This window comes from Moschus berezovskii, chromosome 28, assembly GCF_049115385.1.
Source record: "Moschus berezovskii isolate FMDL1 chromosome 28, NW_MosBer_1.0, whole genome shotgun sequence".
Classification (NCBI taxonomy): domain Eukaryota; kingdom Metazoa; phylum Chordata; class Mammalia; order Artiodactyla; family Moschidae; genus Moschus; species Moschus berezovskii.
The window spans coordinates 14,539,200-14,553,133 of NC_142487.1; the positions used below are offsets into that span (position 1 = coordinate 14,539,200).

Consider the following 13,934-nt stretch of genomic DNA (forward strand, 5'->3'; position numbering starts at 1 on the left):
TTAGTAAGTAGGATATCAAACTCCCCAGACTTCGAAAATAAGCAGTCCACTCACTGTAGGGAATTGACTTGTTGGTATCAAACAGAAGGAGCCAAGTCAGTACCTATGAAGTCAGGGTCCCACTTCAGCATCTCTGCAGCACTGATGAGATAAGATCGTGGAGAGGCTGTTTTAAAACTGAATACAGAACTGAATGATTGGAGAGAATGGAATTGTAGCATGTATATTATCATAAGTGACCAGTCCAGGTTCGACGCATAAATTTTCCTCTGTTCATTTCTTTGCATTTGTGCTTTTTTAATAAAATTCTTTTTTAGATATAAAAAAAATAAAAAAAAAAACTGAATACAGTGCTCACTTTGTCAGCACATACACTAAATTTGGAAGGATACAAAGATTAGCATGGCCCCTGCACAAGGATGACATGCAAATTTGAGAAGCATTCCTTATTTTTTAGTGAAAAAAAGGAAAACTGAATGCATTTGTCCATATTCATTCGTTCATTTCGGACCGACAGCGCTCATCTTAGTTAGTCCTTTTCTCTTCTTCTCCTCAAAGAGCCTGGGCTCTTGTCACTACCCCCAAACCTCTCAAATTCCTTGAGGACTAAGGAAGCAGGGAAATGAATGAAATAACACACATAAACAAAATGTTTATCTGGCACATAGCGTGTTCTCATTGAATTTCAAGGAGGCACGTGGTGGTAGCAGTTGAGAATGCAGGCTCTGGAGTTGGGCTGTCTGCGTCTTGCCACTTTCTGATGAGCAACCTTGGGCAGGTCACTTTACCACTGTCGGTTTCCACTTTTGTCATCTGGGGCCAAGAATACCACCCATGGAGTTCTTGTGAGAATTAGATGAATGAATTCATTTAGATGCATAGTACAGTGCCTTGCACATAACAGGCATTCAGAGAAGTTAGCTATTATTATTATTTTGTCAATTTACTCATTAAGGAATGGAAAATTGCCATGCCTGTAGGCAGTAGGCATAAATGCGTGAACTAGTGGAGCTGGAGGGCCTGATCTAAAGGGGAGACTGACGTTAAGGGAAGCATGGAACCAGCGCTGTGATTTTCAGAATGTCCTCCAGTGTCACCCCAACTCCCAGCACGGCTCCTGAAAAGGTAAATCTTTGACATTTTCTCCTCAAGCCCTTATGTATTTATTTATTTCTCAAAACCCTGCTTTTAGGGAGAGCGAAGCGTTGGCCAGATCTTGAGTTGTGAGGTTTGTTCTTTCTCCTTCTTAAGCCCACCTTACCTTTCTTCCAGGTCTCGCGTCCGGCACGTTTCTCCCTCGATCCCAGACCTCAGCGAAGGGCGTCGAAGGCTCAGTGCAAATCCGGAGCGACTGCAAAGATGGGATTGGGGGCGTCTGCATAGCGCCACCGAAGCGATTTAGCAGCAGCAGCAGCAGCACAGCGCGTAGGGGGCGGAGCGGGGTCTCCCTGGGGGACTCTTGATTCACCAGCAGGTGGCGGTCTGTGTGCAAGGCGTGCAAGGTTCATCCAGAAAACTTGAACGGAATGTTGATGCCACTGCATGAGAGAGGCACAGCCAAGTCTCCCCGAGCAGAGCCGTGGGCATCCGCGAAAAGGTGGGGGAGAGAACGGAGCGGACTTCCTTGCCGGCGTGACTCAAGGATTCAAACGCCAAGAGCTTCCTTCGGTAAACGCTTCAGGAGAGGTGAGTCCTGAGCAGCGCACAGACAAGGGAGCGCCGACTTTCTCTTAGGGCATTGTCCGTGGCTTGTCTTGACTGGCTTCCCAGCCCCCCCGGGGCAAGACATTTCTTAGAAGGGAACTTGCCTGAGCGGATACGGGGAGCGTGGGAAAACCCGGGAGGCCGATGCCCGCGCGCCGGGCGAGCTGCAGCGGGAGGAGCGTGGGGTCCGTCCCGCCAGGGGGCGCTGTCTGGCTTCCTCGCGGCGTCCCGCGCTCGTCCCTGGAGGCTCCCCCGTCGCAGCGGCCGCTCTAGCCGGGCGGGCTCAGGGCTCTGTGGTTCCGGGCGGAAGTGAGGCGCCGAGCGGAACGGCCTCTGGTGACATTTTCTCCGGGCGGCGCGGACGAGTGCAGGGACTCGGCGGAGGAGGCTGCGGAGGCGGTGGGGCTCGCGTCGGCCTCCCCTCCACCCCGGCTGGGGTCCTGACCGCAGCCCTCTACTCGCCGCTGGAGCTTGTGCCGAGGAGCGAAGGCGGCGGCGGGGCCGTCGCGTTCCGAGTCGCCGCGGCGCGGAGGGACCCGGCCGGGGGGCCCGGTGCGAGCCCCGACGGGGCGCGCGCGGCGCGGACGGCGAGGCGCGGGGCGCGGCGCAGGTGAGGCGCGCGGGCGTGGGGCCGGGCGGCCTCCCGGGGACGCGGGGGCGGGTTCCGCGCGGCGGCCGCGGGCCGCGGGCGAGGCTTCTGCGGCGTTCAGGGCGCCGGGGTCGTGGCGGGCAGGGCTGTCGGGCGCCGGGTCTTGGAGCCCGGAACCCGGCGGCGGGCGCGGCCCGGGGAGCGGCCGACCCGGGGGGCGAAAACAGCCCGACCCCTGGCTCGCCGGCCGGCCGGTGACCCTCGCGTCCTCCGGGCCCGGCGGGCCGAACCCTTCTGCCCGCCTCCCTATCCCCGGTGGAGCCCTTTCCCCGGCGGCTGGAGGTGTCGCAGCCCGCGGGCCGCGCGCGTGGCTGGGCAGCGGCTTCGCGGCCCCGGAGTTGTCTTCCGCGCAACTTTCCGGGGCCCCGGGTGGCCGGGCGTAGCGGCCGCGGCGGCTTTGCCAACTCTGCTGGCCCCGCGAGCCGGGAATCTGGCGCCGACACCTGCTCGGACTCCTCCGAGAGCCCGGGCGGCCGCCCCAGCGCCGCGGCTGCTAGCAAGGCCTGGGAGGAGGGAGGAAGGCTCCCTCCGGCTTGGCGCCGCCTGCGTTTTCCGGCGGTTCCACTACCTTCTTCGGTCGGCAGACGCCCCCCTGGTCAATGGGACAGATGTGTCAGTCTCCAAAATTGATCTCTTTCTGGCGAATTTGTCAACTCCGTTTAGAAAAACCCGGCGAGGATGTAACCTGACGAGCCTCAACTTCGTCATCATCATCTTTCGCTTTTCTTCAGTGGTACTTTGTACTTTATTTTCTCGTAGCACCGATTTCAGTGGCTTGTTGGGGCGGCAACTCCCCCCAGAACCTCAGCCCGTCATTCATTCTCCCTTGTAAATCGTCCTCTCTGCTGTCACAGAATAGATGCTCACAGGTTGAAGGAATGAACGTCTGTACCTGTTCCAGATTGAACCGCTTGAGCAGTTTTTGCTGGATGTGCTTTTGGTTTCTCGCCTGAGCTTCTGCTTTCTGAATCCTTCCACCCCGTAGGATGCAAAACCCACTGATGATGCTTTGTCAAGGTTGGGCCTTTTCATTACATCTGGCAGTTTTGCTTAGGCTCTTGTGTAGTGTCGTGTGTTAACAGTTTGAAATTACTCTCTTGCTTCTCCTGGGATATTTTAAGGAGAGAGGCTATTAACTTTCTAATGTGGTTTTGCTGATCCTGGCAATCTGGATCCCTTCAGTAAGAACATTGCCTTTTAACAAGCATCTTTTGAGGCCTACAGTTGCTACCTGGTGTCCTGAGGAGTGACAGTGTTGATCTTTTTTAGTAGGAAGTGTAATATTTCTGTCAAATAGTCTGGGTAACACAGTACTTACTTGAGTGCTTTATGCACAGTAAATATAAAATTAGGAATTAAATTTGAATTCAGGAAACTTAAGATGAAATTTACTGTGATGACTTATATGCTACTCTATGAAGCGCTTTAGTGAGATTTCATGCCGTTTTGTAAAATGAGAAATAAAGACATTTCTAAATCACATTCCTTCAGAGTGCTTTTCAGTACGACTGTGATCTTGAGATGTGAAACCATACATTTTTCATAATGTTAACAAAGAGGTAAACGTCAAAACATAAAATAGGAAAGGAGAATCTTCAAGGTAATTCCACCTGAAGTGTCAGCTAAATATGATTTCTTAATGGGAAAATTTTTTTTCTGACATCTTATTTGTGAAAAATAGGATACACTAGATTTTGGAACTGGAAACTTTCTCTGTTGTTAGCTTTATATTAAGCTCACAATGTTACATTACTGACTAATCCAATTTGTATTACTCTTAAATGCATTTATGAAAGAGTGTCATAAACGCTCTTTGTTTTATAGTTTGCATGATTAAAGATAGATTTCCCTTTAGATTCTAATTTAATGAGGTTCTGAGAGAACTGAGTGCTCAGTGTTTGTTCTTCAAAGGGTCTGTTTCATTTGTGACATTACCCTTAGTGTATGACTAGTAACTTCTAGGGGGTTGTGTAGTTACTCATTATTCAAGGGGGTGTTTTGGTGGGATCTTCAGTCTTATGGATTTATTTTGATGTGTACATGAATAGAGTTGACATATGGGCAGTTAGAATGTTTTCTTTCTTTTGAAAGTTTGGAAGTGATGTATGTATGCATACACGCAGACACTCACACACATGGGCTTCCCTGGTGGCTCAGTTAGCAAAGAATCTGCCTGCAATTTAAGAGACCTGGGTTTGATCCCTGTGTTGGGAAGATCCCCTGGAGAAGGGCATGGCAACCCACTCCAGTATTCTTGACTGGAAAATCCCCATGGATAGAGGAGCCTGATGACTGTAGTCCATGAGATCACCGAGAGTCCGACACGACTAGGTGATTAAGCACACACACACACAGACATACACACACCCTGGAGACTGAGACCCTGTGTTTGTAACTTTGATAAATCATCTTAGACCTTCTTGATTTTCTTGTAGGTAACTGGCACCATGAAAACAGTTTATATTCATATTTACTGAATTGGTAGTAATTGAGAAAGTCTGTAAAAGGTGAAAAATGTTGTATTATTAATGTGTTTTTTTTTTTTGAACCACACTGATTTCAGTATTCTGTATTATTTTTATTAGGGCCAAATAAACTTTGCTGTGTAAGTAAGTAAAGTTGACATAGACATTGATAATGGAGTAAAAAGCTCTGGGACTGTAGAAGAGGGGAAGAGCCATTGTGCAGACAGAGGCCAAATGTTCCAACGGGCCTTCATTCTCCCAGCACTGATTCGGTGGCTGCTCGCCGGCACGGCGGCACTCAGGTCGCCGGTGCTTCTAGGGGTGAGTCTGACTGGCAGGCCTCGATGCTCAAGAAACTTACTTTTTTTTTTTTTAATAAGCTTACACTGCTGTTCTCGGTGTTATACATTCTGTAAATTTGGTCAAATGTGTAGTGATATGGATCCATCTTTATGGTATTACAGAGTACCTTTCACTACCCTAAAAATGCTCTGTCTATCCATCTCTCTTTTCCCACCTCGCTTCCAATGACTGGCAGTTACTGATCTTTTTATTGTCACCACTGTTTCACATTTTCCATAACATCATATAGTTGGAATCATACAGTATGTAGGCTTTTCAGATTGGCTTTTTCTTAATAATACATATTTAAACATCCTCTATGTTTTTTCATGGCATAATATTTAGGTTGGTGCAAAAGTAATTGTGATTTTGCATTGTTGAACTTTGCTGTTTGATATTGGAATACATTCTTAAATAAATGTGGTTATAGTTTCCATTATTTAAAATTTTTTATTTATTTGTTTATTTGGCTGTGCCAGGTCTGGTATGTATGTGTCATCTGGTTCCCTGACCAGGGATCGAACCCCACCCCCTGCAATGGGAGCTGGGGAGTCTTAGCCACTGGAACCACCAGGGAAGTCCTGTTACACATCGTTTTAATGGGCATTTTTCACTTTGTTTTTTTGTTAATGACTTATTACTTGCTATTTACTTTGTATTTATTTTAGACCATGGAAATGATGTTAGACAAAAAGCAGATTAGAGTGATTTATTTATTCAAGTTCAAAATGGGTCGTAAAGCAGTGGAGACAACTTGCAACATCAACAAGCCTTTAGCCCAGGAACCTGCTAAGGAATGTACATTGCAGTGGTGGTTCAAGAAGTTTGCAAAGGAGATGGGAGCCTTGAAGATGAGGAGTGTGGTGGCCGGCCATCCGAAGTTGACAGTGACCAGTTGAGCGCAGTCATCAAAGTTGATCCTCTTACAACTACGTGAGAAGTTGCCAAAGAACTCAGTATCAACCATTCTGGGGTCATTCGGCATTTGAAGCAAATTGGAAAGGTGACAAACCTCGATAAGTGGGTGCCTCATGATCTGACTGAAGATGAAAAAAATCTTCGTTTGGAAGTGTCATCTGCTCTTAAACTGTGCAACAGCTGTGAACCATTTTTTGATCAGATTGTGATGTGTTACAAAAAGTGGATTTTATATAACAACCAGCAACAACTAGCTCAGTGGTTGGACTGAGAAGAAGCTCCAAAGCATTTCCCAAAGCCCAACGTGCATCAAAAAAAAGTCATAATCACTGTTTGGTGGTCTGCTGCTGGTCTGATCCACTACAGCTTTCTCAGTCCTGGTGAAACCATTACGTTTGAGAAGTGTGCTCAGCAAATTGATGAGATGCACTGAAAACTGCACCTGCAGCCAGCATTGGTCAGCAGAATGGGCCCAGTTCTTCTTCACAACAGTGCCCGACTGCATGTCACGTGACCAGTGCTTCAAACGTTGAACAAATGGGGCTACAAAGTTTTGCCTCATATGCCACATTCACCTGACCTCTTGCCAACTGATTACCATTTCTTCAAGCATCTAGACAACTTTTTGCAGGGAAAATGCTTTCACAACCAGCAGGAGGCAGAAAATGCTTTCCAATAGTTAATTGAATACTGAAACATGGATTTTTACATTGTAGGGACAAACTGACTTGTTGGCAAAAATGTGTTGATTGTAATGGTTTCCAGTTGATTAATAAAAATGTGTATGAGCCTAGTTATAATGATTTAATATTCACTGTCTGAAACCGCAATTACTTTTATACAAACCCATGTCCGTCTAGTCAAGGCTATGGTTTTTCCCGTGGTCGTGTATGGATGTGAGAGTTGGACTGTGAAGAAAGCTGATCGCCGAAGAATTGATGCTTTTGAACTGTGGTGCTGGAGAAGACTCTTGAGAGTCCCTTGGACTGCAAGGAGATCCAACCAGTCCATTCTAAAGGATATCAATCCTGGGTGTTCATTGGAAGGACTGATGCTAAAGCTGAAACTCCAATACTTTGGTCACCTCATGCGAAGAGTTGACTCACTGGAAAAGACTGATGCTGGGAGTGATTGGGGGTGGGAGAAGACAGGGACGACAGAGAATGAGATGGCTGGATGGCATCACCGACTCGATGGACATGAGTTTGAGTGAACTCCGGGAGTTGGTGATGGACAGGGAGGCCTGGTGTGCTGTGATTCATGGGGTCGCAAAGAGTCTGACACGACTGAGCAACTGAACTGAACTGAATCATTTCTTTATAGTGTTGAATACTATATCTTTGTCTGGATCTACCACCTGAAGGTTGGTAGGTTGAAGAAACTTACACATTTAAACTTGGAACTGGAAATAGATTTCCAGGTGGACATTCCAGGCTAGGGAACAGCCTAAGCAAAGTTGTGAGTATCAGTGATTTTGGATGGTGTGGCCAGTGCCTTGAGTTTACAGAGGGATAGATGTCAGCTCAGTGGGGTATCAATCAAATTATCAAATTTTCAATCAAATTTGATAAATTGGTATTTTTCTTTAGTTGTCAAATTCCAGTCTTAAATGTGATTGGTGTCATGAAACTTTCTAAATCCTTTTATCTTTAGTTGAAACTACTTAACTTACTCTTCAGAACTCATGATTGAACTTAGGGAAGTAAACAGTGTTTTCTGCTTCTGTGTGGGCAGTTTGTTTTAGTAGAAGTGAGATTGATGTTCAATCAGTTTTCACACACGGCTAACAGGTCCTTGTGGTAAAAGAAAGGAACAAGGTGAAACTAAAATTACCTTGCTTGTTTTACTCTTGTATTTTTAAACTGCCAGGAGAGAGAATATGTACTGTATATATTGTACATATTTATCATAGCATTTTAATAGAAATGAATAATAGTAAATGTGATTTTAAAATAATTTGCAATGGGTGTTATTTATTGAACTGTGTATGTGATTTACAGTGTTGTGTTAATATCTGTTGTACAGCAAAGTGTTTCAGCTGTGTATAGGTAAATATGTGTGTGTGTATATATATACACATTATTTTTATATTATTTTCCACAGTGATTTCTCACAGGATATCCAGTGTAGTTCCCTGTGCCATCCAGCAGGACCCCATTGTTCATCCATTCCGTATATACTAGCTTGTATTGCATAACCCCAGTCTCTCTCCATTCCCCAACTTGTCTTGCTCCTGGCAACCACAAGTCTATTATCTGTTAATAGGGTTTAAGTTTTGCTTCTATTCTCTTTCATGTCTTTATTCAGAATAGATACCTCATACCTCTTTGCTCAGGTTCTGTCACTTGAAATAGCCAATAGATAGATGATGCAAGTCCTAAGTTACTAATTTAACTTTATTTACTTTTAAAACTACTTGGGTGAGTATTTTCTAGTTGGGCTGTGTGCTTAGTTGCTCAGTTGTTTCTGACTCTTTGCGACCTCATGGACTGTAGCCCGCCAGGCTTCTCTGTCCATGGGATTCTCCAGGCAAGAATACTGGAGTGGGTTGCCATGCCCTCCTCCAGGGGATCTTTCCAACCCAGGGATCGAACCCAGGTCTCCCACATTGCACATGAAGATTAATCAGAAGTAGAAATCTGTCTGCAGAACTTAATTTGCGGGTGGGGCAGTTATACCTGGTTAAACTGAAAACCCATTTTCTGAGCACTCAGTCACCAGGTGGAGATGGGCACAAAAATAAAAGAAATTTATGCTGAAGGAACTCAAATCTAGAGAACCAGATGATTTCTGTTTCTTTCCTGCTCTAAAATGTGGAGAAGAAAAGTAGGCTGTAGGAAAAAAAAGTATTGGATAACCAAACAACTAGTGTATGGAGTTAGTCTTTTCATTTATAAAATAAAATCAGATATTGGAAAGTGGCTTTTTTTCCTTAAACGGGTCTGTAAGTAAAAGAAAATGATTGGAGACTTGAATGTTCTTTTTGTACTGCCAGTTCATGTACCAAATACTTTTTTCTCTGCCTGAACTTAAAGTCCATGTATTGGTAAATTTGTTCTGATTGTTGTTCAGAGAGCAACAAAATTAAATGTTAGATCTTGTTTATTTGCAGCAGCCATTCCCAAGAATGTGGATAAACTAGGATTGTGTTTAGGTAAGACAGAAATTCAAGTTTTCATTAGCATGGTTAACATTCAGGAAACCAGGTACTGACCAAAGGAATCAATAGAAGTTATTTTTTTACTGAATTGTCTGGCTTAAAAAAATAGCTTCTGTGATGTCCAGAGTCAGCGTTTTGTTAGGTGTGTTATAATTAGAGAAAGATATTGTTGAGGATAGGGAAGTTGGGTGTGTACTAAAATTCTAGGAAAACAGGACTGTTTTCCTTTCTGTATTAAGGACAAAAACCTCATGTGGTCAAGATTTTAAGCAGTATCCTGTCTGCCTTAGTGTTAACCTAGCACAGAAGCATAGTTTATTCTTAAATCAGCATTATATCATCAAGGGTTTCCCGTTATTTATGTCTGCTGTTTGCTATGAGCCTGAGGGCATGATAGGTTTTTGGCAATATTTTGGGGACCTCAGGTCTCAGCATGTGGTAACCCATCTTTATTTGTACCCTCTTCTGAGCGAGATAGAGAATGGCCAGAGCAGAAATCTTGGAGGAAATCTAGAACCTGTGCTTTAAAATTATTCTTGATTTCCACTAATAGTGCTTATGAGTACTTAGAGGGTCTGTCATTAGCACTGGTGCATTCTTTGCATTGGATAACTTCCTTGGCTTCTTTCTTGATGCTAGTTTATTCACAGCCCTGGTTCTGGGCCAGATACATGTCAGTGGTGGAAGTATCCGCAACATGAAATGATTTGAGCAGCCATTATCACTTGGGGCCTATTTATAGAGCTTATATCAGTGGAGAAGAGGTTGGCTGGCAAGCAAGTAAAGCTGCTCTCTTCCCCTGGTTGCAATCTCATAATTTATTTTTCAGTTCCAAGTAGACCAGATCCATTCCGCTGCATTAATTTTTAGTGTTCCTTTTCTGTACTCCAGCCCTTTTGCACTCTAGTGTGTTTTAATCACCTTTACTCTTGAAGGAAAAAAAACCACATAACTTATCACACTGAAAAATAGTTAGCAATACTTCCTTGATAGCATCTGCTATTCAATGTTCAGATTTCTCCTATCTCATAAGTGTGTTTTTACAGTTATTCAGATTGAGTCCAGTAGGTCTCTGCATTGTTTTGTATTAAATAGGTGTCACCCCCACCCCCACCCCGTTTGTTTTTCCTGGCCAATTATTTGTTGAAAAAACAGGAGCCTTCCCACAGTTTGAATTTCCAGTTAACATTGCTGTAGTGGTATACCAGTCTCCTGTGCTTCTTGTTAATTGATATTAGGTTTAAAGGTTGAGCAGACTTGGTTTCTGTAATATATTATCTCTTTTCTCATTTTTTCTATATTTTCTTTGAGGGGGGCAAAAATATTTTATAGGTTTTTCTGTGTACTTGCATCAGGAGGCACTTAACGTTTGGGTCTCTGCAGTGTTAGCCACTGATAATGCTCATTGCTCATTACTTACTCATAGTTCTTTACTCTGAATGCCTTTCATCATTCCCAGTTCTGAGTCTTTTATACTCTGTCTTGTTTATAGTTATAGCCTCTTCAACCTCTTTCTTTTGAGAGCTGAGGGAAAGGAAGAGATGAGTTGCTGTGTAGAAAAGGGTTATTTCCACTGTATTGTAATTCTGTAGATGTTTTTATTTCAGTCTTGATCTTTTTTTAAATAAATGCATTTACTTATTTTGGCTCTGCTAGGTCTTTGTTGCTGTGTGAGCTTTTCTGTAGTTGCAGCGAGTGGGAGCTACTTTCTAGTTGCAGTGCACAGGCTTCTCATGGCAGTGGCTTTTCTTGTTACGGGCTCTAGGGCATGATGGCTTCAGTAGTTGCGACGTGTGGGCTCAGTAGTTGAGGTTTCCAGGCTCTAGAGCACAGGCTCAATAGTTGTGACACATGGGCTTAGTTGCTGTGCAGTAAGTGGGATCCTCCTGGACCAGAGATGGAACTCGTGTTTCCTTCATTGGCAGATGGATTCTTTACCACTGAGCTATGAGGGAACCCCAATCTTGAGTTTCGATTTCTGCCCTGTCCACATTACCTGTGTTACAACTTCTCAGTGGAAAACTTAACCCAAATCCTGACAAATAATTGAAAGAAGTCCTTCAGAAGCAAAATTTATTGTGAGATATTGGTACTTAAAAATACTGTTGTCATTAGAGTATGTTAGTATTTATGTATATAAAATAGAAAAAAGATTATTTTTTCTATTTCAAATGATTTGGGAAAATCACTGCTGCTGCTGCTGCTGCTAAGTCGCTTCAGTCATGTCTGACTCTGTGCGACCCCATAGATGGCAGCCGACCAGGCTCCGCCGACCCTGGGATTCTCCAGGCAAGAACACTGGAGTGGGTTGCCATTTCCTTCTCCTGGGAACATCACTATTGTAGTAGAATGTCTTCTAAGAACTAAATATCTGGAGAGAGGGGGTTTTATTTTGATCTTTAGTAAAATACTGTCTTTTACATTGTTTGGGTTATGTGGCTTAAGATACTTAGTTTCATGGTGTCTGGTTTTGTATCCTTATAAATATACAGTCACTTCATATATTGTTATAAATGTAAGGGAGCAGCTTTATTAGACTTTTAGCAGTTGTGTCTGTTTTGTCTATTTTATCTGGAAAGATAAAAGGGGAATTACTCTATTATAAATCATGCTGATTCTATGTAATGGAATATATATATATATATTAAACTTCTCTATTTTATTTTATTTTTAATTACTTTTTTGGCTGTGCCACGCAGCATGTGGAATCTTTACTGCCCTGACCAGGGATCTAACCCATGCCCCTTGCAGTTGAAACATGGAGTCTTAACCACTGGACCACCAGGGAAGTCCATGTGATGGAATATGTTTCTATATACAAGTCACTAGTACTACTAAGCAAACCCAGTATTTCTTTAGTTAAGTCTTGGTGATATTTTTAAGTGATTCAGTTCATCAGTTCAACCAGTATTTGTTAAATATTTCGTTAGGAACTGTAGGGAACTCAAGGTGATTAACATAATCTCTGTTTTCAAAGAAGACTGTAATGTAATGGGGCTGGGGAGGGTGAATAAAAACATTGATACAAATACATTGTATCCTTAATTGCTTTCTTCATAATGTATTATTTCCCTTCTCCCCATTTATAAGGTAAATACTTGATTTCTTGGGGTTAAATGTTCTTGGTCATGATGTATATGTGTGGAGGGGGAGGTGGTTTGCTTTAAAAGTATCACCCTCTCACAGCAGTGTATTTGTGTGCCACAGTCAGAACAGTCGGTTAATAATTGTTAGATGCTAACTTTTTTTTTATAATTGCTAGTATTGTGATTCTCTCCCCCCACTAGATTTTCACAATATCTATTCTGATATCCACCTTGTAGAATCACTTTTTGTGACAGTCTTTCTGTGACAACTGCCCATCCCAGCCGGAAGTAAGCACACAATATGGTTTGAAAGCCCTGCTTCATTTCTAGTTTTATCTTAACAGATTGCAGTGCTGTCTCTGGTTCCAGTCTCCTGTTCTTGTTTATTGGGGCAAAAAAAAAGGATTAAAAAAAATTAAAAAAAACCAAGGGTTCAGTGGTACAGAATCTGCCAGCTAGTATACAATCACTTTATATAGTGTTCTAAGTGTAAGCGAACAGCTTTACGAGGCTGTTTGCAGTTGTGTCTGTTTTGTCTATTTTATCTTGAAAGATAAAATAAGAGGGGAATTACTCTATTAGAAATAATGCTGATTCTGTGTAATTTTTTTTAAACTTCTCTTTTATTTTTGTTTTTTGGCTGCACCACGCAGCATGTGGAATCTTACTACCCTGCCCAGGGATCGAACCCATGCCCCTTTTAGTGAAAGCATGGCGTCTTAACCACTGGACAGGAGACACAGATTTGTTCCATGGTCTGGGAAGCTCCCACGTGCAACTAAAACCAAAAACCTGTGATCCGCAACTGCTGAGCCTGTGCTCTAAAGCCCAGGAGCCACAACTACTGGGCCCATGTACCACAGCTACCGAAGCCCAAGGTTGCACTTGCTCTGCAACACGAGAAACCACTGCAGTGCGAAGCCCAAGCACCGCAACTAGAGAGTAGCCCCTGCTTCTGCAACTGGAGAAAAGCACACAGCAACAAAGACTTGCCAACACAGACATGAATAAAGTAAAATAAAAACCCAAACCAGGCAAAGCTTCAAAACACTTCAGGCCTTTTAAAAAAAGTTTCTAGGTGTAGAGTAGGCAAAGTTTGACAGAGACCCAAGAGTGGTTTTAAAAACACATGACTGATGTCAGGATTTTTTTTTTTTTAATTTTGATTCCAGTTACATATTAGGAAAGTTACTACTACTTAAAAAATGAGTTAGAAGAAGATGCAAGCTATAATCTGTTTCATATCATTACTGTCTTGAAAGGAGGAAATTTCTGTTATCTTAGAGTTAGCTACATTCTTATTGGTCGTCACATGACTTTTAAGTCTCATCTATGTAAGAAGTAAGTATTTTTAACAAAAATATAGAAACAGTCCAATTGCTTTGATTTTTAGTGCTAGGAAAGTGCATCATTTTTGAATCATAAATTCGGTAATAGTGTGTAGTTGAATATTTAAACTATAAGGCAGCTAACAATAAATATTGTTAGACTTTCAAGCCTATTTTAAAAAAAGAACTTTAAAAAAATGTTTTTAGGGACTTCCCTGGTGCTCCAGTGGTAGGAGTCAGTGCTTTCACTTCCATGACCCTGCTTTCAATTTCTGATCAGGC

General features: G+C 43.2%; 1 protein-coding gene and 1 non-coding gene across 4 annotated transcripts in view; both read left to right on the forward strand.

Annotated features, from left to right (window-relative positions):
• Positions 1–350: 350 nt before the first annotated feature.
• LOC129549928 (U6 spliceosomal RNA) lies at positions 351–454 on the forward strand. Its single transcript, XR_008684733.1, has one exon. It is a non-coding gene; the product is annotated as a U6 spliceosomal RNA (small nuclear RNA).
• Positions 455–1,664: 1,210 nt separating this feature from the next.
• Positions 1,665–13,934, forward strand: part of ARK2N (arkadia (RNF111) N-terminal like PKA signaling regulator 2N) — an 88,970-nt gene continuing 76,700 nt past the window's right edge. The window contains exon 1 of one of the 3 annotated variants that reach the window (XM_055417295.2): positions 1,665–1,686. The gene's annotated coding sequence lies outside the window, so the exon portion shown is untranslated. Of the gene's footprint in view, positions 1,687–2,050; positions 2,315–13,934 lie in introns of those variants that run through there. The other 2 variants (XM_055417293.2, XM_055417296.2) reach the window with 2 other exon arrangements.